Below are 25099 nucleotides of genomic sequence, written 5' to 3' on the forward strand. Positions count from 1 at the left end.
GCAGATGCAAAATGGATTTCACTAGGTGACTGTCCCTGGGAACTTTGTGTATTAGGAGTTGCCATGGACTCTTTTGTTATGTGGGGGTTAAATGTGACTCTTGCCTCCCATTTTTACAGGAAGTTCCTCTGGTCTGTGATATGAAGGTCTGTTGCTGGAGAAGACTTGAATGCATCTTCTGTGTATTTTGGAAGCTGAAGTATTGCAATCATGCGTGCCAGTTAAGTATAGTTATTGACCAGGAGCTGTGGATGGGGGAAATGGATTTCACTGGGTCCCTGTCACTGGAAGCCTTGTGTGTTGGGAGCTGCCATGTTTTCCTTGTGTCCTATGGGGGTTAAATATGTGGCACTTGTTCTCCCTTTATAGGGGAAGTGACTCTGGTCTGCATTGCTGTAGAAGAGTTGAATGTATCTTAATCATTGGGAGGCAGTGGAGTTAAGTATTATTGATCAGGATATTGGGTTACTTGCTGCATGCTGAAGATGGGAAATGGATTTCACCAGGTGCCTATCACTGGGAATGTCAGGTATGTGTGTTGGGAGCTGCCATCTTCTATTGAGGTTAATTTTGTGACTTGTTCCCAATTTTTTTATAGCAAGTTACTTTGGCCTGTGATCTGAAGGCCTGTGTGATTTGAATGTCTTTGCTGCTGGAGAAGTGTGCAGTGCATCTTTTTTTGAATGTGGCATTTATGTATTGGTAGCTCTGATGTAAAGTGGCCTCTCATATTGATGGTTAGAGTGTATTATGGCACTGGCATTTATATCATGGAAGACATCAAAACTGACATGGTGGGAACATCAATACTCTTTCTGGATATTTAAGTAGTACATATGTCACTTACTTCACATAAACAAATTGTTTGTTTAGAATAGGGTTTAAACCATGAACTACTAGCTACAATATTTTCTCAAATGTAGAGAACACTAATGGGTTGTATTCATGTAATTGAGTGACTTGGCATTTTTTCATTGCTGCAAAATGCTGTGTAGTTTGTGTTGTGGTCAGTGCACAAATCACTGCAGTGATTTGTAAACCCCAGTACAGTCAAGCAGCCCCTCCAAAAGGGGCATGAAAAATCCTTAGCTTTTTGCCTTTCATAAAGCAGCTTAGTGTAAGCAATTGGCTTTTTGAATTCATTTGTATTTGCTGCCTATTTCTTAGAAGGCTGTCAGCTTCCTGTCTGGACAGGAGTGCCAGGGATGCTGAGTGGGGAAGGGGCCATAGTCTGCAATGCAAAGCAATTACTTTGGATGGAGGTGCAACAAGCTCTTTGCTAGTTGTAGTCTAAGAGCAGTAACAGGACAGGTGGGTGGAATGCCAAGGTGTGTTAGATGCCAGAAGAGTGCCCATTGGGATGCAAACAGTAAGGTGGTTTTCTGTCTCCGTATCTGAGCATGCTGACTTGGGGAAAGGGCCCTGTGAAGTTGAGCTTGGGGAAACCACTAAAATCTTCTGTGCAGAGTGACTAATGTGGATGTCAGTGCAATGGGCTGCTTCCTAATTGTACTGCTACAGTGGTAATGGGGGTGGGGGCGTGGCATAGTCTTATGTCTCTTAGGAACCAGAAGTTAAGCAACACTGACTGAGAGGCTATTTTTTCCCCCTCTTGTTCTGTGTGCAATTCCAGGGGAAAGTTAACCATCCATCCCCTCCTGTCCTGTGAGGGGAAGCAAGTGAGCTCAGTGACCCTGCACACTTTATCAATGGTAAGTCAGAGCTGCCCAGCTGAGTGTGGCAGCTGCCATTCTCATTGAGATGTGTCTATTTGTGTGTCTCTTCATGGCCCATCTAGTTCCATATAAGGCTGCCTGAGCAGCTAGGGAGATTCTGTAAATGTGGGTTCATTGTTGGGAGCTGTGGTTTTGAGGGAGACAAGGCTCCTGTTTTCAGTGGTGACTTATTTCTTTGGGCAGATAGCTGAATCCAGGAGGATGACTTCAGGTAGTGAGTTGCTTGCTGTGCTCTCATGGTTCTCTTTCAACATGTTGGTGAACATGCTCTTTCACTTACCTTGTATGCCTGATTGTAGGGAATACAGTGGACATGTAAGGGCTGCATCCCCATGGACAAGGTCTCTGGATCTAGGAAGAAGAAAAGGCTGTGTCTACACTAGCCCCAAACTTCAAAATGGCCATTTTGAAGCTTACTAATGAAGCATTGAAATAAATATTCAGTGCCTCATTAGCATGTGGGCAACTGTGGCACTTCAAAATTTAGGTGGCTCGTTCAGATGGGGCTCCTTTTCAAAAGGACCCCGCCTACTTTGAAGTCCCCTTATTCCTATCCTATTATGTGCTATCATAGGAATAAGGGGACTTCAAAGTAGGCGGGGTCCTTTTGAAAAGGAGCCCTGTCTGAACGAGCCACATCAATTTTGAAGTGCCACAGCTGCCGGCATGCTAATGAGGCACTGAAAATCTATTTCAATGCTTCATTAAGATTTGAAATGAACATTTCGAAGTTTGGGCCTAGTGTAGCAATAACCAAATTGTGGCGGGTAGGCGAGTCAAACTCTGGCTGCAACTCAGCCTGTGTTCATTGTGTTGGGCTGATTCTAAATGGGAGAGGGAATTGGACATCAAGTCAAGATACTGCATATCTTGAGGAGCTTAGTGTAGTGATGCATCAGGCTGAAATTTTTCTGAGCTTGCAGAGCAATCTTCCAGGAGTCCTAACCAGATAAGACATTCTGCTTGACAGTGGAACTGAGGAGTGCTTTTTCACACCAGGTCATACTGCTCCACCAATCTCTAACCACTATCTCTGATAAGATGCCTTGTTGTGAATATGGGATGGGTCCTTGTCTAGGATTCTTTTCCTCCTCATAACTTCATGCTGGTCACTCTGCATCTATAGAGATGCTCTGCAGTTCATGGTCCTTCCCTTAGCAGACTTAAGTCACTGGATCATGTTGAGCCTGGATGTAAAACAGTCCAATACTCTGGTCCTCTGAGGGAAGAATACTGACTAGTGTAATGGCTGAGCTGTTTCAGTCTCCAAAATAGGAGTGGCTGCCATGAGCCCATCACTAGGGATGGAAGCCGAGTAATGATATGGAAACGTAAGTATGGGGTTGCAGGGGCAGGGTGGGGACTGTAAAGAGTCCCATCAACTTACCTCCACCTCTGTTCTGGTGGAATACCAGGGTTGATGAGCATGTGTTCAGCAGTCAATTTAGGGGCTCTTTGCTAGACCCACTAAATTGAAACCAGGAGAATTAATAGCTGCAGTGTTGATCCACCAGTAGTGGAGATTTTGCCCTTGCCTCTTACCCCAGTCAGGTCATTACAGAACACTATTTTAAGATATGAAGAGAAATAAGTACTTTAAGCTACAGAAAACAAGTGCCTTGCCTTAATACAAAATGTAGGGCAAGAAGTTTCTACTTTGGCCCAGTCTTGTCAAGATTGTGACCATTAATGTGTATCTTTGTCTGTTGGCTTAGTATTTGATTTTTTTATGTGCTTCATAAACACAGCTCTAAAAGGTAGGTCTTGAGCTTGATTTTTCTTTTTTTGTTCAACCCAATTTGTACAACCTCTACTGGTGGGGGAGGGGAGAACCCATGTGTCTTCCACATGGAAGTAGTGTGCAAATGTATCTTGCAGTGTAGAGGTTGTCATCTTGGATGTTACTGTTTTTGGGTATACTTTGCCAAAGGAAACTGCACTTGAGTGTCTGACTTCCTAGCTGAGTCTTCCCCTACCTCCCCCCCTGCCCTTGGCCTGAGGCTGCTTGGGCTTCCCCCACTTGCCCAAAAAGCTCTAGCTGGGGCTGAGAAGGCCTGTGCATTGCCTGCCCTAGTCTGGGGACAGGCAGGGACATGTGTATATAGCCCATTGAGGCAAGGGTTGGGGTAATGCAGGGTGAATACTGTGTTGCAAAGCTAGCACTCGGGAGGCTTTCAGTGCTGTCATGTGCCAAAGTAGCACTCTGGGATTTTACTTCACTTGTTTTACCTGTTTGCTATTGTCCTGTAGTAATTCCATGGCATCAATGCACAGTTGGAGATGGGCATTTGGGTGTGCCTACTTCTCACTCACAGGCAAGGGTTCTCCATGGCCTTGTCACCTGGCTTTCTAGGCTGACTGGGGAGGGAGGAAGGAGGGCAGGGCCCTGGCTTGGAGAGCCTGTTCTGGCCCTTGTGACCCTGTGTGGACTACACTGACTGCTTCTGGCTTCTGTGCTGGCAAGTCTGTTCTGTGCACTTAGGGTTAGCCAGGGCCACAAATCTAGCTTGAAGGAAGGGACTGAGGGTTGTTTATGACCACTGAAGTGGTTGGTGGGGAGTGACCTTACATAGGCAGCTAAGGAAGGGTTCTGGGGTGATGAACTGAAATGTGGTTCAGTTGTCCTGCTATAGAACTAGAACCAGAAAGATTCAAGGGACAGTGATCAGTAAGCTCAGTGGGCAAGAGTTTGGGTGAATGTGCACACAGTGATTGGGTGGTAGGGAAATGGTATAGCAGTATGTCAGATAAGGGTTGAGGTAATGCACAATGTCTGCAGGAGGTGTTTAGGTATGGGAAAAACATTGCTAGGTGCAGGGTGGGGAGGGAAGTCTTTTGATGACAGTATCTTCCTCCACAATTGTGGGTGCATAAGAGTTAAAATTCCTCATGTAGTCACCATTTCACAGGCTCTATGGAATTGAGTTGGGGAAGGTAAAATTAGTCTGCTGTGCAGAGTGACTATTTTGCACATATGGGCAATGAGTTCCTTTCTAGTTGTAGTCCTGTAGCAGTGCTGGAAAAGGATAGCTGATGGCACAGCTGTGCTGTGCGTTAGATGCTAGCAGAGGTAATGTAACCTTGCCGGTTAAGATGTTGACTAGTTTATTTCCAGTTCTACAGGGTTGAATCCCAAGGGGAAAAATCCTCAATCTAGTCCTGCCATGAGAATTTTCAATGACAGGCAAGAGATCTAGCTGGGAGTGGGGCAGCCACAGCTATGGCTGAGATCTGGTTTGGAGATAGCTCTGCTTGTGGCTCCCCTTGCTTCAGCTTGGGACACTTATCTAAGGCTGAGGCTGTAAGCAGAGCTTCTGAACAAGCCACAGTGGCTATGAAGGAAACAGTCACCATTTTTTCAGGGACTGCTTATTTCTGTGGGCACACCTGGAAGGGCCTCTTCAGCAGGCAGATGGATCTAGGGGATGCCTCTAGGTGGTGACTTGCTTGCCTGGGGGGGAGGGGGGTGGCTTTTTCCTCTGCTCTCGCATCTTGGCAACACACATTCTCACTGTCCTTGCCACTGTCTTTGCTGTCTCCTACAAAACACAGGTATTCAAGGTGTGCACTCCCACAGGCAAGACTTCCGAGCCCTGGGAACATAAGGGATGTAAATCATGTGAGGGGACAGAGCTCGTCATTGTGGACTTAGTCCAATATGGATGGTGGGGGAGGAGGAGGCCAGGAGGAAAGCAAGATTTCAAGTGTAGCAATAGTTGATGCTGCATTTGTAGAGGTGTCCATCCAGACTGCTCCACTTCCACTAGCATCCCCGCTGTCTGCAGCTCCTGGATGTCCTTTCACATGCAGAACCTCAGCCTTCTTGAAAGAAAGCTCACTTGACAGTGACAACTGATGTGCTCGTTTTCTTTTCTTTTTGCTGGGTTTAGTACTGAGTGAAGAAGAGTAAACCATCCATTCCCCTCCCACTCCAGGTGATGGAAGGAGTGAGCAGCAAGCCTCTGAGTGTTAATGTCAAGGAGTGGTGCAGGTGGAGTAGATCATCTGCTGCAGTCACTGAAGTATACTGTTGGCTGAGTCTCTGCTTGCAGCCCACCTGGCTCCAGGCAGATCACATTAGCGAGGCCTGGGCTTGTAAGCAGGTGTTTTTTTGACTAGCAGCAGTGGTTACGAGGGAGATGAGCACCTCATTATCTGGGGCTGCTTAATTCTCCTGAGCAGGAGCATAGTGTTGCCCTCTGGAGAGGGATGAGTTGCTTGCCTTGCTCTGTCCCTCTCCTATAGTATGTTGGCAACACTTGTGTTTGGCAGGCTCAGGACCCAGGCAGGCATGCTAGCTTTGCCTCACCACAGACTAGGTCTCTGGAGCTATGGCCAAGTGGGATATGTAAATGGTGTGAGCATTAAGGGCAAGAATGGAGTTTGGACTTTTTGACTCATCATTGAAACTGGAGGTAGGGATGAAGTCAAGATTTTTGTGCACACACAGATTAATTTAACAATGGGTCACACTTGGCTTTTTCTGCTGCACTTGCAGAGGAGTAGTCCAAGAGTGCTGGCTGGAGGAGATTTTGGCCAAAGTGGACTGGACCAGCCTGAATGTCCTTCAGAGGAGTCATGAACAGCACTCTGCTTTGTCTCCTGCACAATTGTCAGTAAGTCAGGTCTTGTGACTTTTCATCTGTCCTTATAGGTTTCTCCATAGGCTATGAGCTGCTTCAGCAGGTTTGGGACCCTGTGGAATTAAGGCTGGGGAAGGGACAATGATACACAGCATGACTATTTTGGAAGTAGGTGCACACAGACTTCTTTGTAGCTGTAGTCCTACAGTGATGATGGGAGTGAGGGCAGATGTGAAGTTGCATGATGTTGCCAACTCAGCTGCTTTTTGTGTGTACCTCTCAGTAATTGAACTAATACAGCACAAGGAAGGCCAACTGGTCTGCTCTGCTCTTCCCATGGAATGAGGGAGAACAGTCATCCTGGGAGTGCTGCTGATGCCTGGGAAGAATTGTGCAGGTGGGAGGAGATCATACGCCATTGTCACTGAAATGTCTGGTTTTTGGCTACAGCTCTGCTCACAGCCTGTGCTACCCCAGGGTAGGGATGTCATGATGGCTATGGCTGGTGGTTTATAAGCAGAGGTTCCAACTACTTGCAGTGATTGAGGTAGACAAGGTCACCAGTTTCAGACTGGTAATTTCTGAGCACACATAGAGTATAATCTGCAGGAGATTGGATCCAAAGTGACTCCAGGAGGGGTGTCGTTTTTACTTGCTTCTGTCTTTGACATGTCTGTCCCCACAACATGTGCAAGTATTGTAAGTGGATCCCCCATGAACAAGGTCTCAGATCTTGGAAGTAGGAAGGGACTCAATAGCATGGGATGGAGGATGAAAGAAGAGCACTCAAATTTTTGGTTCCATCTCTGGGCATTGAGTAGGCCTGAGTAGATGAGTGAAGGGAGAGCTGAAAACAAATTGACAGTGTAACAATGGCTCATACAGGATCTCTTGCTTTTGCAGCAGAAACATCCCAGGTGTCCTGGCCAGATCATAAGCTGACAAAAGTGGGGCTCAAGCAGCTTGGCCATCCTTCAAAGGGGACGTGAACAATGCTTACCTTTCTGCATTCCTCATAAGTGGCTGTGTAAGCAATCCTTTTTAAATTCATCTGTATCTGCTGCATATTTCCTCACCGGCTGTGAGCTTACTGATTGGCTGTGAGTCCCAGTAATGTTGAGTGTGGGGAAGCAGCCATAGTCTGCAATGCTAAGTGATTACTTTAGATGGAGATGCAACAAGCTCCTTTCTAGTTGTAGCCCAATAGCAGTAACTGGAGAGATTGGTGGAACTCTGAAGTGTTAAATGCCAGAGGTTATGAAGGTAATTGGTTGGTTCCCCTTTTGATGGGTTAGTAGTAACGAAAAATTAACTGCTTCTACAACCATCACATGGTGGAAAGAGGGAGAGCAGCAAGTTTAAATATTATTGATGTGAAACTAGAGCTGCCCAGCTGAGATGTGTTGGGTTTGCAGAGGGCTTTCCTCATGGCCCACTTGGCTCAAGGGATGAACACCATGTTAGAGAGATGCTTAAGCAAAGATTACAAAGGAGACAAGGTCACCATTTGCAGGGGCTACTCACTACTTTGGGTAGGAGTGTGTGTGTGTGTGTGTGTGGTCCTCAGCAACTAGATGGATCTAGGAGCACAACTTCAGGTGGTGAGCTGCTTGCCATGCTATGTTTCTCTCCTTCACTCTGTCCTCTACTGTGTTGGCCAACACAATCTCTCTTCTTGCCTCTACTTGTGCCATCTCCTTCTATAAGACATGGGCAGCATCACTACAGGCAAGGTCTCGGGTGCCATCCAGAAGTGGGAAGGCACATAATCCTTGTAGGAGGGTTGAGCTTTTTGCCTTTTGCATAACTGACTTGGGGAATTCTAAAAGCTGACCACTTACTCATATCTATACTCACTATAGGTTTCTTGAAAGGCTGTCAGTTTCCTGAAGGGACATGAGGGCTTATGGTATTCAGGCTGGTGAAGGGTTAGCTGTTTGCTATGCAAAGTGACTGTTTGGGATATAGGCATAGCAGGCCCCCTTGTAGTTCTAGGTGGACAGCAGTAATGGGAGGGACATGGCTTGCAGTGTTAGATGTGAGAAGGCAAGGCTTTGGGATATTGCTGACTCTAATGCTCATGTGTCAGTCCCCTTTGCCCCCACACAACACCTTGTGGCTGTATAGGCAGGCACAAGAAGTCAACAGTTTAATCCCATTGTGTGATGGAAAGAGCATGAACAAGTAAAATCTTACTGATAAAAGGAAAGATGGTCAGCTCGGAGCAGGGCAGCCACCGGTCTCGCAGATTAAGTATCTGATTTGGAAAGGGGTCATGGCCACCTATCTCAGGTTGTAATATCCACTTATCTCAGATTTGGGCTTGTAAGTGGAGCTTCCTAACTATCAGGAGTGGTTGAGAGGGACAAGATCACCATTTCCTGGTGCTGCTTATTTCTCTGGGCAGAAGTAGAATGTCCAAGTGTCATCTTGGATTCTGTTCATGGAACAGATATGAGTTCTAGATGGGAGGAGTGAGAAATGACAGCAAGATTTCAGACACCATTGAAGCTTAGGGTAATGATGGTTGTCTTCTCTCCCCTGCCCCCTGCAGGAGAATCACCCAGGAGTCTTGAAGGGTGAAGGTGGAAAAGTGCACCTGAGCAGTTAGACATCCTTCTAATGAGATGTTTAATAGTCCTTTTTAGTCTTCTGCCTTAAGCATACCTTCTTGTGAGTAAGGCACTTTCTAAATTCCTTATCTGTACCATAGTGTAAGTGTTTGACAGTACATGAGCATTCTGAGTGGAGGGTGGGGAAGGGCCCTGTGAAGTTCATGCTTGGGGAAGGAACTAATCCTCTGTGTAGTGACAAACTTGGATGTCTGTGCAATGGGCATATTTCTAATTGTACCACTACAGTGGTAGTGAGAGGGGGTGGCTTGGTCCTGCAGTGTTAGGAACAAGAAGTTGTTAGGTGATACTGCTGACTGAGATGCTAAGTTATTGCCTTCCCCTTGTTCTGGGTGAAGTTCCAATGGAAAAGAAATCAACCATCAGTCTACTGTGGCCATGTGACAGGAAGCAAGTGAGCTTGGCAACCCTGCACATATCAATGTTCTGCAAGAGCTGCCTAGCTGGGAGTGGGGCTGCTGTCACTCATGTGAAGTGTTCTTGGGCACAGGCTCTCCTCATGGCCCACCTAGCTCCATGTAACATTGCTGCCATAGCTAGGGAGACATTGTAAATGTAGGAGCAGTAGTTTTGAGAAAAGGTTCTCATTTTCAGTGCCAGTTTATTTCTTTTGGGCAGAAGTGAAATGTTAGCCTCGGCAGATAGTGGGTTGCTTGCCATGCTTCCATGTTTCTCTGTCCTGTTTGTGTTGGCCAGCAGTCTTTGTCCTTGCCTACTTTGTATCTCTGCTTCTAGGGGATACAGCAGACATTCTAGGTGTGTCCCCACAGGCCAAGTCTCAGGATCCAGAAGGGAAGTAGAAAGGAACATATTTTGTGGCAGAGGGCGTGTGATAGTGTAGCTCTACCATCATTGACCTCACATGATGAGCAGAGGCTGAGCCAATTATAAATGGGAGAGGGAATCTGAGATGAAGTAAAGAGATTCTACACCTCCTGGAGCTTAGTGTAGTGGTGTGTAAGGCTGAACTCTTTCTACACTTGGAGAGGAATTGTCCAGGAGCCCTGACCAGAGTAGACATTCTGCTTCCCAGTGGAACTGGAGTGCTTTGAATGTGTTAGCTGCTGTAAAATTATCTTTGAAAGTGCCTCATTGCAATCATGGGTCGGATCCTTGTCTGGGATTGTCTTTTCCTCCATAATTTCATGCTGCTCATCGTGCATGTATAGAGATGCTAAGGGAAGGACTAAACTACAGTGTCACTGGAGATCCTGTTGAGCCTGCATATGAAGCACTATCCAGTATTCTGACTAGTATAATGGCTGAGCTGTCAGCTCCCAAAATAGGAGCAGCAGCCCTGAGCCCATCACTAGGGATGGAAGCTGGTTGGTGAGATGCAGTGTAAGACCAAATGGAAACTTACATACAGGGGAAGGACTGCAAAAGAGTCCCATCAACTTAACTCAGCCTTTGTTCTGGTGCAGTACCAGGGTTGATAAGTGTGCAGCAGTCAATTTAGGGGCTCTTTGCTAGACCCACTAAATTGACAACAGGAGAAGAGACAGTTAATCCACTAGTAGTGGAGATTTTGCCCCTGCCTCTTTGCCCCAGTCAGGTCTTCGGGTGATTCCAAGACACTCCACTCTTCCAGGATATGAAGAGAAACAAGTACTCTAAACTACAGAAAATAAGCAGCTTGCCTAAAACATGCAGGGTGGGAAGCTACTGCTTTAACCCAGAACAAGAAGTCCTGTGGTGTCTTACAGACCAACAGATTTTTGGAGCATAAGCTTTCATAGGCAGACTCATTTCGTTAGAATCTGACCAAGCAGGTCTCTGCCCAGAAAAGCTTATGCTCCAAAATATCACTTAGTCTCTCTTACAGGACTAAGGTGTTACAGGACTTCTTCCTGAAGATAGATTAATGTGGCTGCCTTTCTGATACTCTGACCCCGTCTCCAAGATTGTAAACATAATGTGTCTTTGATTTGTGTGCTTAGGAAACTGTCATGTGTTTGCTGTCCTTCATAAACAAGCACTAAAAGGTAAGTGTCAGTCGTCTTTTTTGTGAAATCCAATTTGTGTAACTTCTACTGGCCCTAGTTCAATAGCAGAGCAACTGAACCATGTTCAGTGTACATCAGCCCAAAACACTGTCAGCACTTTCATTAACTGCTTATTTCTCTGGGCACCAGTGGAGGGTCCTTCTGAGGACATGAGTGGAAGTAGGGGATTCTTCCAGGTGGTGATTTGCTTGCCTTCCTATGTTGGTCTCCTCCTCTGGTCTGTCAGGACAACGCTATTTCTGTCACTGTCTGCCACGGTTTGTGCCATCTCCTACAGAACACAGGCAGGCATTCTAGGTGTACATCCCTACAGGTAAGGCTTCAAGAGCCCTGGGAACATAGGAAGAAATCTAAATCATGGGAGATAAGGGAGGCGAGAGGTCTGTCGTTTTTACTCATTCTCTGCTCAGTGAGTCAGCCCAACATGGATGGGAGGAGGAGGCCAGGAGGGAAGTACAATTTCAAGTGCCATGATAGCTCATGTTGAGATTCTACTGTTTTCAGAGTGGTCACGCAGGAGCCCCATCCAGAGGAGAAACTGGCAGAAGTGGAGCAGTCTAGACATCATTGCGAGAAGGCTGAGGTGGGTGAAGCTTGAGTCTGGGATGTGCAAGAAGAGCAGCTCACTTGACCGTGCCAACAGACAGGTGTTTTTTTTTCTTCCCTCTTGCTGGGTTTAGTACCAAGAGAAGAGGAATAAACCATGTGCTCCAGCTCCAGGCAGCGCAATGAGGTGAGAGCAGAAAGTCTGAGCGCTGATGCCAGGGAGGAGCTGTGCAGGTTGGGAATGGATCATCTGCTGCAATTGCTGAGAAGTAGCCCTTTGACTAGGGCTCTGCTCACAGCCTACCTGGCTCCAGATAGAGATCTCATAAGTAAGGCCTGGGCTTGTAAGTAGAGGTTTCTGACTACCAACAGTGGTTTATAAGGGAGACCAGCTCCCCATTATGTGGGACTGCTTATTTCTCTGAGCAGGAGATAGTTTGCTCCAGAAGGATATCACTTGCCTTGTTCCCATGTTTCCCCTCCTCCCCTTTTCTCCTTTAGCAGTTGGCCAATACACTGGTTTGTCCTCAGGCTCTCTTCTGCATCAGGACCCAGGCAGGCATGCTGGCTTTGCCTCATCACAGACTAGGTCTCTGGAGCTATGGGAGGTAGATTTTAAATCGTGAGCATTGGCCACAAGAATGGAGTTGGGCTGGTGTAGACTTTCTCTTGTCATGGAGTGATGCTGATGTAGATAGAGGGAGGCAGGGATGAAGTAAATACTTTGCACACCAGTAGGGATTAATGTAATGGTAGCTCATGCTTGGCTTTTTTGCTGCACTTGCAGAGGAGTAGTCCAGGAGTGCTGGCCAGAGGAGATGTTGGCCAAAGTGGATTTGAACAGCCTGGACATCCTTCTGAGGAGACATGACCAGTACTCAGCTTTGTCTCCTGCAGAACTGTCCAGAGTAAGCAGTCAGTTCTTACAATTTCTCATCTGCACTTGGTGTAGGTTTCTTCACAGGCTGAGCTTCACTGTGTGGGACCCTGTGGGAATTAAGGCTGAGAAGGGACGAAGTGTATTATACAGCATGACTATTTTGGATGTAGGTGCACAACAGACTTTTTGCTAGCTGTAGCCCTACAGTGGTGCTGGGAGGTAAGGCAGATGTGAGGCTCCTTGTTGCCAAATCAGATGCTTGCTTTTGTTACAGCTCACTACCTGGAACATAATTCAGCACAAGGGAGGCAAACTGTTGGTCTGCTCTCCTCTTGCCATGGAAAGAGGGACAGCAGCAAGCCTGGGAGCACCACTGATGCCAGGGAAGAATTATGCAAATGGGAGCAGATCATACACTATGGTCACTGGCAAGTGTGTTTTGGCCAAGGCTCTGCACATGGCCTGTGCTACTCCAGGGTAGGGATGCCCCGTTAACTAGGTCTGGCAGTTTATAAGCAGAGTTTCTGACCAGCTGCAGTAGTTATGAGGGAGGTAAGGTCACTTTTCAGACCAGTCACTTCTATGGCACAAGTGGAATGCCCTCCTCAGGGGAGAAATTGGATTTAAAGTGATTCCCAGATGGGGAGTTGCTTGCTGTCATGTTGGGCAACACCATCTTTTTCCTGGCTTCTGTTTTGGGCCATATCTGTCCCCAGGACACATGAAGGCATTGTAGGTGTGTGTCCCCATGGACAAGGTCTTGGAAGTAGGAAGGGACCAATAGTGTGGGACAGTGTGCAAAAGCAAAGTACTCACACTAGCTTAGTTGCTGCCCATTGAGTGGGACAGCATGTGAGTGAGGGTTGAAAATACAAATTCACACAGCAATGGAGCTTAGCTTAAAGATGGCTCATACTGAGCTTTTTCTGGGGCACTCATAGCAGAAACATCCCAGGCACCCTGACCAGAGGAGAAGCTGACAGACATGGAGCTCAAGCAACTTGGACATCCTTCAAAGGGGATATGAACAGTTCTTAACTTCTTGCTTTCCACATAAGTGGCTGACTGTAAGCCATCCATTTTTTCAATTTTGTATGTACTGCATCTTTTTTCACAGGCTGTGAGCTTCCTATTTGGACATGAGTCCTGGTGGTGCTAAGTGTGGGGAAGGCCTAGTCTGCAATGCAAAGTGAATATTTTGGATGGTGGTGCAACAAACTCCTTGATAGTTGTAGCCCAATAGCCATAAGGGGAGGGATAGGTAGAACCCTGAGGTGTGTAATACATCAGAAGAGGTTGGGAGATGGCTGGTTAAAATTCCAACTGGTTCAGTGTTCCCCTTTTTTTGCTAGGTTTAGTAGCAAGGAAAAGGTAACTCAGTCTACAACCATCACATGGTGGAAATGGCAACAGCAGCAAGTTTGTGAGCATTATCAACATGAAACTAGAGCTGTCCAGCTGGGAGCTGAACAAAGTGTCACGTTTGCAGAGGGCTCTCCTCATGGCCCACTTGGCTCAAGGGAGGGACAATGTTAGAGATGGGGTTTAAGCATAGATTACAAGGGGGACAATTTCACCAGTAAGAGGGGCTGCTCATTGCTTTGGGTAGGAGTTGTGTGGTGTCGTCAGCAGCTGGATGGATCTAGGAGCACAAGTTTTGGCAGCAAGTTGCTTCCCATCCTCCTGTGTTTCTCTCCTTTTCTTTGTCCTCTGGTGTTTGGCCAACACACTCTCCTTTTGCCATGTCCTTCTATAGCCCATGGGCAGAATCCCTACAGACAAGGCCTCAGAGCCATGTAGAAGTGGGAGAGCACCTAATTCCTGTAAGAAGGTGGATCTCTTTGCTTTCTGCATAATGGAGTGTGAGTAAGTGATCAGGTTATAGGCTTTTCTTCAGCTGTCAATTTCCTGAAGGGCATGAGGCCTTAAAATAATGAGACCATAGAAGGGACAGTTGTCGTTTGCCATGCAGAGTGACTGTTCTGGGATATCGGTGCAGCAGGCCCATTTTGTAGCTGTAGGCCTATGGCAATAATGGGAGGGGCAAGGCCCACAGTGTGTTAGATGTGAGGAAGACAAGGTTATGGGATGCTGTGGACTCCCATGGTAAACTCTCATTTTCCCCCTCACCCCCACCCACCATGTTGTGGATTTAATAGGAAGGGACAAGAAGTAAACAGTTTAATCCCATCATGTGATGGAAAGAATGAGAGCATGAACAGGTAAGTCACTGATACTAGGAAAGCTCTTCAGCTGGGAGCAGAGCAGCTACCAGTGTCACTAAGTGTCTGGTTTGAAAGGGAGTTTCTTCACAGCCCATCTGTCTCAGGTTGGAATACCCAGTTCCCTCAGGCTGGACTGGTATGTAGCAGCTCCCAACTATCAGGAGCATTTGAGTTTGCCATTTCCTGGTGCCGCTTGCTTCTGTTGGCAAAGTGGACTGTCCTCCTCAGCAAATGGCTAGCTCAGGAGGAATCTGGGTAGTATGGTGCTTCTGTTCCTCCATATTTCTCTGCTCAACCATGTTGAGGTCTCTGTTCATGGACTGGATCTAATATAGATGGGAGGGAGTGAGGGATGAAAGCAAGACTTCAAACTAGCAGAACTTTGGGGCAGGGGAGGGGGAACCTCCTAGCAGGGGAACCAGCTAGGAGCCCTGGGAAGGGGTGGAGGTTGAACTGCATCTGAGCACCTAGACATCCATCTAAGGAGATGTTGAACAGTTCTCCGCTTCATGCCTTTTGCATAGCTGCTTGTGAGTAAGCGGTCACTTTCTAAATTCCTGATATGTGCTCTAATGTAAGTTAGCTCATACTATGAGCATCCTGACTGGGCACCAGGTCCTGTGAGGTTGAGCCTGGGGAAGGAAATCTCTTGTGTATAGTGACTATTTTTGATGTACATACAATGATTGTCTTTCTAGCTGTAGTGCTACAGTGGTAACAGGAGGGGGTGGTGTAGTCCTGCCATGTTAGGAACAAGAGGAGGCTGTTACAGGACACTGCCTGATATCTTAACTGGTTGAGTTTTTCCTTGTTTTCCCTAGGAATGCCACACAAGTCAACCATCAATGTACTCATGCCATGTGAGGGAAAGCAAGTGAGATCAGCAACCCTGTGCATGTTAATGTTAAGCAAGAGCTGCCCAGCTGGGAGTAGAACAGCTGCTGTTGTCACCCAAGAAGTGTCTGGTTTGGCACAAGCTGTCCTCATGGCCCACCTGGTTCCACATAAGGATGCCTCCACAGCTAGGGCAACTATGTAAATGTAGGTTCCTTGCTAGGAGCAGTGGGTTTGAGGGAGACAAGGTTCCCATTTTCAGTGGCAGCTTATTTCTTTAGGCAGAAGTGAAGTGTTATCCTCAGCAGATAACTGAATCCAGGAGGATGACAATAGGTACTGAGTTCCTTGCTGTGTTTCCATGTTTCTGTCTTGCTCCTGTTTTTTCCTCTCCATTGTGTTGGCCAACACACTCTTCTTCCTCTTGTCCTGGCCTACATTATAGGCCTATATTTCTAGAGATCTAGTAGGAAGGAAGGGGATGAAAGAGCTCTGCCATCATGTTATGGGGAATCACTGGTATACATGCTTTAAGAAATGTTATAAGAAATTTTGTTCTCCTAGCTTAGCACTAGTCACTAAATTTGAAGCGTTAAGCCCAGGTCAGGCTGACATGAGCAGAATAATAGGGAGGTGGCTGCAAAACCAGTAGAAACTGGTTCTTGATGAGCAGAAAATGAGTTTGACAAAACAGCAATGAGAGGAATGCAAGGAGGTTTGGATAACAATTGCTTGAAGATCATCTTCCCTGCACCTGGATCTATCCAATTAGGGAGAGTGAAGACCCCTACTCAAATCAAGGGATTGCCCTCTGGGCAGGGGCATGGGCAGTGTTAAACTGTGGGGGTATAATTAATAGTTTCTGCAAGGCAGGGTCCCTCCCTGGAGGCACCCAGCTCGAGCTGTACTTCTGTCCATCAATAAACCTGTATTTTGGATCAGGCCCTTAATGTAGTATTTGGAGGATCCTAGAGTCAGACCTAGCCCTGTTGTGGTGGCTGGTGAGCATTTCCATAAATCTGGCACCCCAGATGGGACTCTAGGCAACCATCATCGGAGCCTCTCGTCTCCAAATGTCCACTTGGCGCCAACAGGTGAGTTCACCTCTGATCTTTGGCAACAGGAGGCACCGAAGGGTGAGTCTTAAAATCCTGCATTCTCAATTCTAAATTATGGTACTGTTTGAAGTGCACTTGGGGAAGTTGTGCAGCCTGATCAGCGTAGGGCACAACCTGAGGTAAATACAGGAGGGGTAATTCTTCTGGCATAGAGAAGGACACCCTTGGCCAAAGTGCTGGAAACCAGGAAGAAAATTGTTGGTACCAATAGGCTGTGGAAGAGGTGGCTTGTGCAGTTTATGTCAGGAAGACTGGCCACTTCTAACTCAGGGGGGGTAACCCAGCAGAAGGATGGCCAGGTCAAGGTACCTTTGATTTACCAGAATTAATTTTTTTGCACACAATTGGAAAGCAGGTTCCCAAAGCAAATGGATTATGGGTATGTGTGGGATAATTGGGCATTTGTTAGGCAGAAAGAGAAGCCTAGAAAAACTTCTTTAAAGGCCTTACAGAGCTCTACTTCTGCACCTGCACTTGTGGAATCTGCTCCACCCTATGCACCCCCTCTAGCTATATCTCCTCTTTCACCTCTTCTCCTACTGTCTATCAGGCCCCTCTGACTGTGGCCCTGGTGTCAGTGAGGGAGGGGGATGGGGGAGCATGTGTGGTTTATACTAGTAAAGTTCATAAACCCTGGAGACCCCAGGATTTGATTACTTGGGGCCAGCAGCTCCCCAGACTCAGACCCAGAAAAGGTTTTACAGATTAGGGGAATAGTCAGGACATATGACCCTACTTGGGTAGATGTGCAGCTACTTCTGGAGACTTTGCTTACCCCAGATGAACGGTATGCAATTTTAAATGCCAACCACTGCTGGGCAGAACAGGTGGCTGGTGGGGACGCCCGCACCCCGTGGCCAGCAGCTGATCTGGGATGGGTCCACAATAATGAGGTGGACTATTGGACTTTACACCGGGCTAGGCAAGGCATAGAGGAAGCCATAAGGATGGCAGGCCAACAGACTGCTAACTGGTCTAAGGTGCAGGAAAGTCTGCAAGGGCCAGATGAGCACCCCTCCGCTTTCCTTGCCCAACTATTTAAGCAGGTTAGGGTATATGGGGGCGGTATTGACCCAGAGGCACATAGACCCTTGATGGTCTCTACATGTGTAGATTGGTCAGCCCTGGACATAAAGTAGTACTTCTCTAAGCATGTTCCAGATTGGCCAGGGAAAATGATGGAAGAAATAGTTCGTCTTGCTGTGTTTGTCTAAAGCTCGGAAGAACAGAGACCCAAAAGTAAAAGGCGGCAGGAGGAGGAGGAAGTAAGTGTGAGCAGCAGCTATCCAGGAAGGAATGGGACAAGGGAGAAACCAGAACCGAGGAAGAGGGGGTAGGTGGAAATCAGGAACCAGAAATCGAGGTCCAGGTCCAAATGATTGTTACAATTATTGTGGAGAAAGGGGGCACTGGAAAAGGGAATGTGCAGTATCACCCCAGGGAGCTGAACCAGGAAGAGTGGGTGGACAGCAATGGAATCAGGAGTGGAATGTGGAAACTTGGGGAGCAACAAGCTGGCAATGACCAGAACAGGAGAAGTCAGGGGTTTTGGAAGCAACTGGGCTAGTTTCAGGGTGTCTAGATCTAAATCTACAAGCCCAAATTATGGGTAAAATCAATGGGTGTGAAGTTCCCTTTTTGGTAGATACCAGGGCTACACTCTCCTAAATTTTGAACCAAAAGGAGGAAGGTCTTTAGACTGACAGTGTGTGGGGTAATTGGGAAAGAGGAAATGGCTCTCACTAAACCCCTTTTCTTAACCATAGGGGGAAAGGGGTTGTGGGGCTGCTTTGTGATTTCTCCACAATCACCTTCTTGCCTCCTGGGAAGGGATCTTCTTCAAGCCCTTGATACTCAGATCTATTTTGCAGCCAGGTGCAATAAAATTGGTCATTTTTAAGCTCCCAAGTCCTAGCTGAGGGCAAGGAGATAGGAGCAGGATCATCTAAAATACCAAAGGGCTTGGAAACAGTCCCACAGTCACTAGAGTTCTTCGGGGATGGACATAGGGCTGTTGAAATTGGTGGAGCCAGTAGTTGTAAAAACTAAAGAGGGTCCTCCCCTGCAGTTAAACAGTATCTGATGCCAAAGGAGGCAGAGAAAAGCATTCAGAAGCAAATTGATCACTATTTAAAGTTGGGGATATTACAAGTTTGAGTCACCTTTTAATACTGCTGTTTTGCTGGTCAAAAAATCATTTAGATGCTGATGGAGATCCGGAATACCAGTTCGTCCAGGATTTAAGGGCTAGAAATCAGCATGTTGTTGTCCCCCACCCGCTGGTACCTGATCCAGCAACCGTATTGTTGCAGATTCCGTATTGGGCAAAATGTTTCACTGTAATTGATCTTACAGCTGCTTTTGTAGTATCCCAGTGGCAGAAGAAAGTCCATCTTTTTGCTTTCACTTGGAAGGGACAGCAACTAACATGGACTAGATTGCCACAGGGGTTTGCTGGGTCCCCTACTATTTTCTCAAGGATTCTCAAAAATGATTTGGAAGATATTGAACTCCCAGGGGGTTGACTGTTACAGTATGTGGATGACTTGTTGGTAGCAGGTACAAATTGTGAAGAATGTTTAAAAGATTGTCTCTTTATGTAAAGCCTTAGCAGAGAAAGGGCATCGCATGTCTCCATCCAAACTCCAGCTGTCAGCCAGAGGTAAAATACTTAGGGTTTATTTTAAAGGAGGGTATGCAGTTGGTAGATCTGGACCAGGTTAAAGCCATTCTTCAGATACCCTGGCCACTAACCAAGAGACAGCTTAGGGGGTTTCTAGGAGCAGTAGGGTATTGCAGGCCCTGGATTCCAGTCTTAGGAGAACTAACCAAACCCTTGATAGAGGCCATTTGGAAAGAGGAAATTGAACCTATAGCGTGGGGCCCTGAACAAGAGACAGTTTTCACCAAGGTTAAAACAGCTCTAGCATCCACTCCAGCTCTAGGCTTTCCAGACTATAGCAAACCTTTTGAGTTGTTCGTTCATGAAAATAAAGGTGTTGCTAGTGGAGTGCTAACTCAAACTCTGGGGCCCCACTGCAGACCTGTTGCTTACTATTGTGTACAATTGGATGCAGGTAATGGGATGCTAGGGTGCATCAGAGCTGTGGCAGCCACCACAGCGATGCTAGAAAAGACCAGACCTATAGTACTTGGGTGCCCCTAATGGCGTGTATACCTCATGAAGTAGAACTGTTAAAACAATATGCTACTCAAGCTTTGTCACCACAGAGGGCGCACAGATACGAGTTAACTATACTGCAAGCAGACAATGTGACCCTGAAGAGATGTACTGTCCTGAACCCTGCAACCTTGCTGCCACTACCAGAGGATGGGGAACCACACCACTCCTGCGAGCAGGTAATTGTCAGTTCTAGCAGACCCTGTGAGGATCTCTGGGATGAGGCCCTTGAAAATCCAGATTTAGTATTCTTTACAGATGGGTTTTCATATTATCTGGAGGAACAACATCGATCAGGATACGCAGTCACAGATCTGAATAAGGTGATTGAGGCAAAGCCTCTACCCCCATCAATGAGTGCCCAGGGTGCTGAACTGATTGCATTAACCCAGGCAGCAGAGGTAAGCAGTGGATTGCGGGTGAATATTTACACAGATTGTAAGTATGCTTTTGGAATTTGTCATGCAACAGGAATGTTGTGGAGAGAGAGGTTTTCTCCTTTCAGCAGAAAGGCTATAGTCAATGAACCAGAAGTACAGGAATTGTGGAAAGCTATACAACTTCCACAGGAGATAGCTGTCATCTACTGCCCAGCCCATACAAAAAGCCTCTGACATAGCCAAAGGGAATACATTTGCAAACCGAGCAGCAAAAGCAGCCACCTGACAAGTGTACCTAGGAGTTGCTGCCATCCCTCCTATGAATTGGCCAGAGGTAACAGATCCAGCTAAGCTGTATGCAGATGTACCAGATAAAGAAATAGTGGATTGGAGGAAGTGGGAAGCTGTGGAGGACAATAACAGAATCTGGACCCTGCAGGGAAAACCCATCTTGCCTTGCAGATGGTACCATGATCAGAGTCATGGAGGCAGCACAACTATAGCAGCTCATATCTTACAGACTTGGGCAGCAGTGGGAGTTTACGCTGCAGTAAAATGGGTTGTCACAGCTTGCCCCACCTGCCAGAAGCTTGCTGATACTTGCCCAAAAACTCAGATAGGGGGGCTGTCCATGGGCATATTTCCTTTTCCAGTGGCTACAGATTGACCAGGCAGATATGCCACCAGCAGAAGAATACAAGCACCTTTTAGTGATTGTGGATCAACTTAGTGGATGGGTGGAAGCCTTTCCAACCCCAAAGGCTGATACTGCTGCAGTCATTAAAGCTTTGGTAAAGGACATTATCCCTAGATACAGAGTACCAGAGGTAATAGATTCAGATAGGGCCTCACATTTTTGTTGAGGGATTCTGGAAAAATTGTACCAAGTGTTAGGGATTCACAGGGAGCTGCATACTCCCTACCACTCCATGGGACACATGGAAAGGATGAACAGAACCCTTAAGTAGGATAGCATGGGTCTGCTCCTATACAGGTCTGAGGTGGCCACAGGCTCTGAAATTGGTTCTGTGGGAGGCTTGCATAACCTGTAGACAACCAGTGGGGGGTCTCTTGCAGAAGTGCTGTTTGGGTGCCAGTTAGCCATTCCAGGGACTTATATCCCAGCCAGGACCAGCCTTGTGGATGGAGATGAGCAATTAACCCAGTATGTTCTGGTGATGCAAAGGCGCTTCAAAAGTACATGGAACCAAGCTAGATGGGGTCAAACCGTTCCCATGGAGATAGGAGTGCATGATATTTAGCCAGGAGACAGGATAATGATGAAGGTACATTGATGGAAAACTAAGCTTGAGCTGAAGTGGGAGGGTCCTTATGTGGTGGTGGTAACTTCTTACTTTGCTGTTAAGGTAGCTGGGAAAAAGATTTGGTTTCACCATACCCAGGTAAAGCGCCTTGCCACCCCACCTGTGACAGAGAAAACAGAGTGCATTGAGAGAGCAACCTCCTGACTCTCCTGCTGATGTGCTTGGGTCAACTCCAGAAGCGAATACAGTGGAAAAGTCATCTCTTCCATGTCTGACCTTGGCTGAACTGGGTTTGGAGTGGCACTGACCCTGTGTGGAATAATTAGTATTATTCTTGTAATACTTTACTGGTGGACTCAAGTAACTGGTAAACCATCACCTAGTTGGGGCCCATCCATGTATAGGGGACCCTTGTTCCTAAGAGCCTCAGCAATGGTTTTACTGTTATCGTTATTTGGATTGCTGTTAATTCCAAGTTATGCATATTGAGAGTATAACTTTGTTTGGCTTGCACATCATGTAGCCAGTTTAACTGATCAGACCAACTGCTGGGTGTGTGCCCCTACTCCACTGTCTCCTAAGGCAGGGATACACCTCATTATGGTCCCCTGACACTGATCGAATTAGCAGCTACAGGGAGCTTGGGAAATAGACTCAGCAGAGTCCCCTTTTTGGGATAAGAAATCCTTACCCTGAGCTACATATCAGGATTGGGAATATTCAGTGGCAGTGTGAACTGAAGGAGTGTTTTGTTTTACCTGGACTCAGTCCAATCTGTATGCATGTCCTGTAGGGAGGAGTTCTTGTATTACTCAGTGGGCTGAGGGGTATTGGACTAAGACATCAGATGGGGGCTGCCAATGTGGGGGTGGATGTTCATTCCCTTTTGGGGAGGTTATTACAAATAACCCATCTGTGTTTGGGAGCCAAATGAATGGGGCCTGTCATCTGGTCAATGCCTCAGTGGTGTCAGGACAGGGGTGGATTTGTAGTGGCCCCTATGGGGACTGTAACTTGAATGGAACTGTCAGAAATTCCTCTACATGCAGCCAAGTAGCAGGATGGGAAGCCCCTTTGGGACCGTACAATTTATTTGGAAAGAGGGCATGCTCCTAAGGAATAGTCCTTATTGGGCCCTACAAGGCCACTACTTTGTGTGGTCAGCCTACAAGGTGTTTCCAACCAATTGGACTGGTGGTAGTTACATGGCTCACAGTTCCCCACCTCTGTGTGATCTCTTTCCTATCTATAGGGAAAATCAAACACACAGGACGCTCCCACTGAAACTCAAGAAGAAACTCTCCAAAGCCTCGCAGTGCTAGATGGTAATGCAAAAAATCCCCCCTCAGAAGGGAAACTCATAGGAGTGGGATTACCCCCAGGGTAGAACATCCTAACATGGTCAGCTATGGCATGTATAGGCTGGTATACCATCAGGCTACAGATGGTGTTAGAAAAAGTGACTTTGGAATTGGAGGAGTCTGTTAGGGATTTAGGAACAGCTATAGAGGCACTGAACAAGGAAGTGCAACAACTGAACCTACTCCCTGCAAAATAGGTTGGCTCTAGACTATCTTTTGGCTTCCCAGGGAGGAGTGTGTGTGTGTGTGTGTATATCAATGATAGTAGTAATGAGTTCTGTAAGGAGGTGGTACAGGCTGAGGCCCATGCCCAGGCTGGAGCAGACAGCCTACACAGTCCCTAATGGTGACTGGTTTCAGGACTTATTTTTGGGTTGGGGTTTATCACCTTGGTTAAGTAGTTTATTCAGCCTGATAGTTAAAACTCTTCTCCCTGTGCTTATTGTTTTAATGATATTTTATGTTGTATGGCTTCATGTGTCAGAGCTTAAGCAAAATGTTAACACACTCCATGCAAAGTTATTGCAAAATGCTTATGCAAAGTAGAGTATAGGTAGGCAGGGATGCCTACAAAATCCAAAGGGGGGACTGTTATGTGGAATCACTGGTATACATGCTTTAAGAAGTATACATGCTTTATGAAATGTTACAAGAAATCTTGTTCTTCTAGCTTAACACTAGTCACTAAATTTGTTGAAGCCTTAGGCTCAGCTCAGGCTGACGTGAGCAGAATAATGAGGTGGCTGCCAAACCAGTAGAAACTGGTTCTTGATGAGCCGAAAAGGAGGCTGAAAAGACAGCAATGAGAGAAGAATGCAAGGAGTTTAGATAACAATTGCTAGGTGATGGGGCATCTACAGCAAGATCATCTTCCCTGCACCTGGATCCATGCAATTAAGAGTGCGGACTCCTACTCAAATTAGGGGATTGGACTCTGGGCAGGAGCATGGGCAGTGTTATAGACTGGGGGTATAATTGTTAATGGTTTCTGCAAGGCAGGCTCCCTCCCTGGAGGCACCCAGCTTACTGTACTTCTGTACATAAAACCTGTGTTTTGGATTGGGCCCTTAATGTGGTATTTGCAGGATCCTAGAGTCAGACCTAGCCCTGTTGTGGTGGCTGGTGAGCATTTCCATAACACATCATAGACTTAGCCTCTGCCTGTCCTGTGGGGCTAATTATAAATGGGAGAGGAAATCAGAGCTTATTGCAGTGATATCAGGCTGAACTTTTTTCTACAGGTGCAGAGGAATCAGCCAGGAGATCTGACCAGAGTAGACATTCTGCTTGACAGTGGAGCTGAGGAGTGCTTTGAAAGAGTATGAGCTGCTATAAACTTCTCTGTTCAGCTTCTGTGATAAGGTGCTTGATGTATGTAATGTGGCTTCCCTGTCCTCTAATAAACATTCTGCTCTACTAGCTCACGGGGAGTCCTATATCATGTGACTGAAGGTGGAGTGCAGGGCTTTGACTCCACACTCTGTATCCTATGCATAAATATACTGTGCAGTGCCATACAACTACTTAGGGGAAGGCTTTGAGTGAAATATAGCTCTCAGGGAGAGGGGAAGCTAATGGGGTGCCCAGCTGTGTAGGGGAATTATTTGGGTGAGCTTTAAGGGTGGTAGACATGGCCACAAATCCAAGCTTGAAGGAAAGGATTGAGTGATAGCTTGGAATGATCAAGTGGGGTGTTTGTGACCATGAAGCTGTTTGGAGGTGACAATGCATCAGCAGCCAGGGGAGGGTTTTGGCTTGATGCATACTGAACATGAATCAGTTGCCCTAGTGTAGAATTTGGGCCAGAAAGGAATTGGGGGAGGGGGGTGCGTGCACACACACACAGACAGAGTGGTGGTGGGGAATAGGTATAGCAAAGTCTTAGATAAGAGTTGGGGTGTTGAAAAGCCTTGCTAAGTGCAGGGGTCAAGGGAAGATTTTTGGTGTCAGTATCTTAGGGTGAGTGACAGACATAATGGCTGAGTCTTGCAGGGTGTACCTTAGGTGGGGGAGGGAGGCTGGGGGCAGGAGTGGGGAAATGTTTTTGTTATGTACACTGATTGCAGGAGTGGTGTGGTACTACATGAGCTAGCACAGTATATAGTTTAGATGAGGCATACAGGAAATGTGGGAGTGGCACCAGGAAGATGTGGAGGTCAAACAATCTTAGAACAATAGAGGTGGAAGAGACCTAAGAAATCCCTTGAGTCTAGCCCCTTGTCTGAAGCAGGACCAAACCCATCAGATCAGCCCACCAGAGCTTTGCTGTGGTGAGACTTAAATGCTTCCAGGAATGGAGACTAGTACTTTCCTGGGGAGGCCATTCCAATGCTTCACCACCCTCCTACTGA

General features: G+C 46.8%; 1 long non-coding RNA gene across 5 annotated transcripts; it reads left to right on the forward strand.

Annotated features, from left to right (window-relative positions):
- The first annotated feature begins 386 nt into the window (after positions 1-386).
- Positions 387-24161, forward strand: LOC142001662 (uncharacterized). Of its 5 annotated transcripts, XR_012642551.1 has the most exons (12): positions 387-529; positions 1634-1712; positions 6235-6352; positions 7223-7346; positions 10893-10937; positions 11463-11541; positions 11639-11691; positions 12292-12412; positions 19793-19921; positions 20001-20143; positions 22640-22712; positions 23990-24161. It is a non-coding gene; the product is annotated as an uncharacterized LOC142001662 (long non-coding RNA). The 5 variants fall into 5 exon arrangements; XR_012642550.1 differs by lacking the exon at positions 22640-22712 and having other exon boundaries at positions 19989-20143; XR_012642547.1 differs by lacking the exon at positions 22640-22712.
- Positions 24162-25099: the final 938 nt, after the last annotated feature.

Source organism: Carettochelys insculpta, chromosome 25 (assembly GCF_033958435.1).
Source record: "Carettochelys insculpta isolate YL-2023 chromosome 25, ASM3395843v1, whole genome shotgun sequence".
Taxonomy (NCBI): Eukaryota; Metazoa; Chordata; order Testudines; family Carettochelyidae; genus Carettochelys; species Carettochelys insculpta.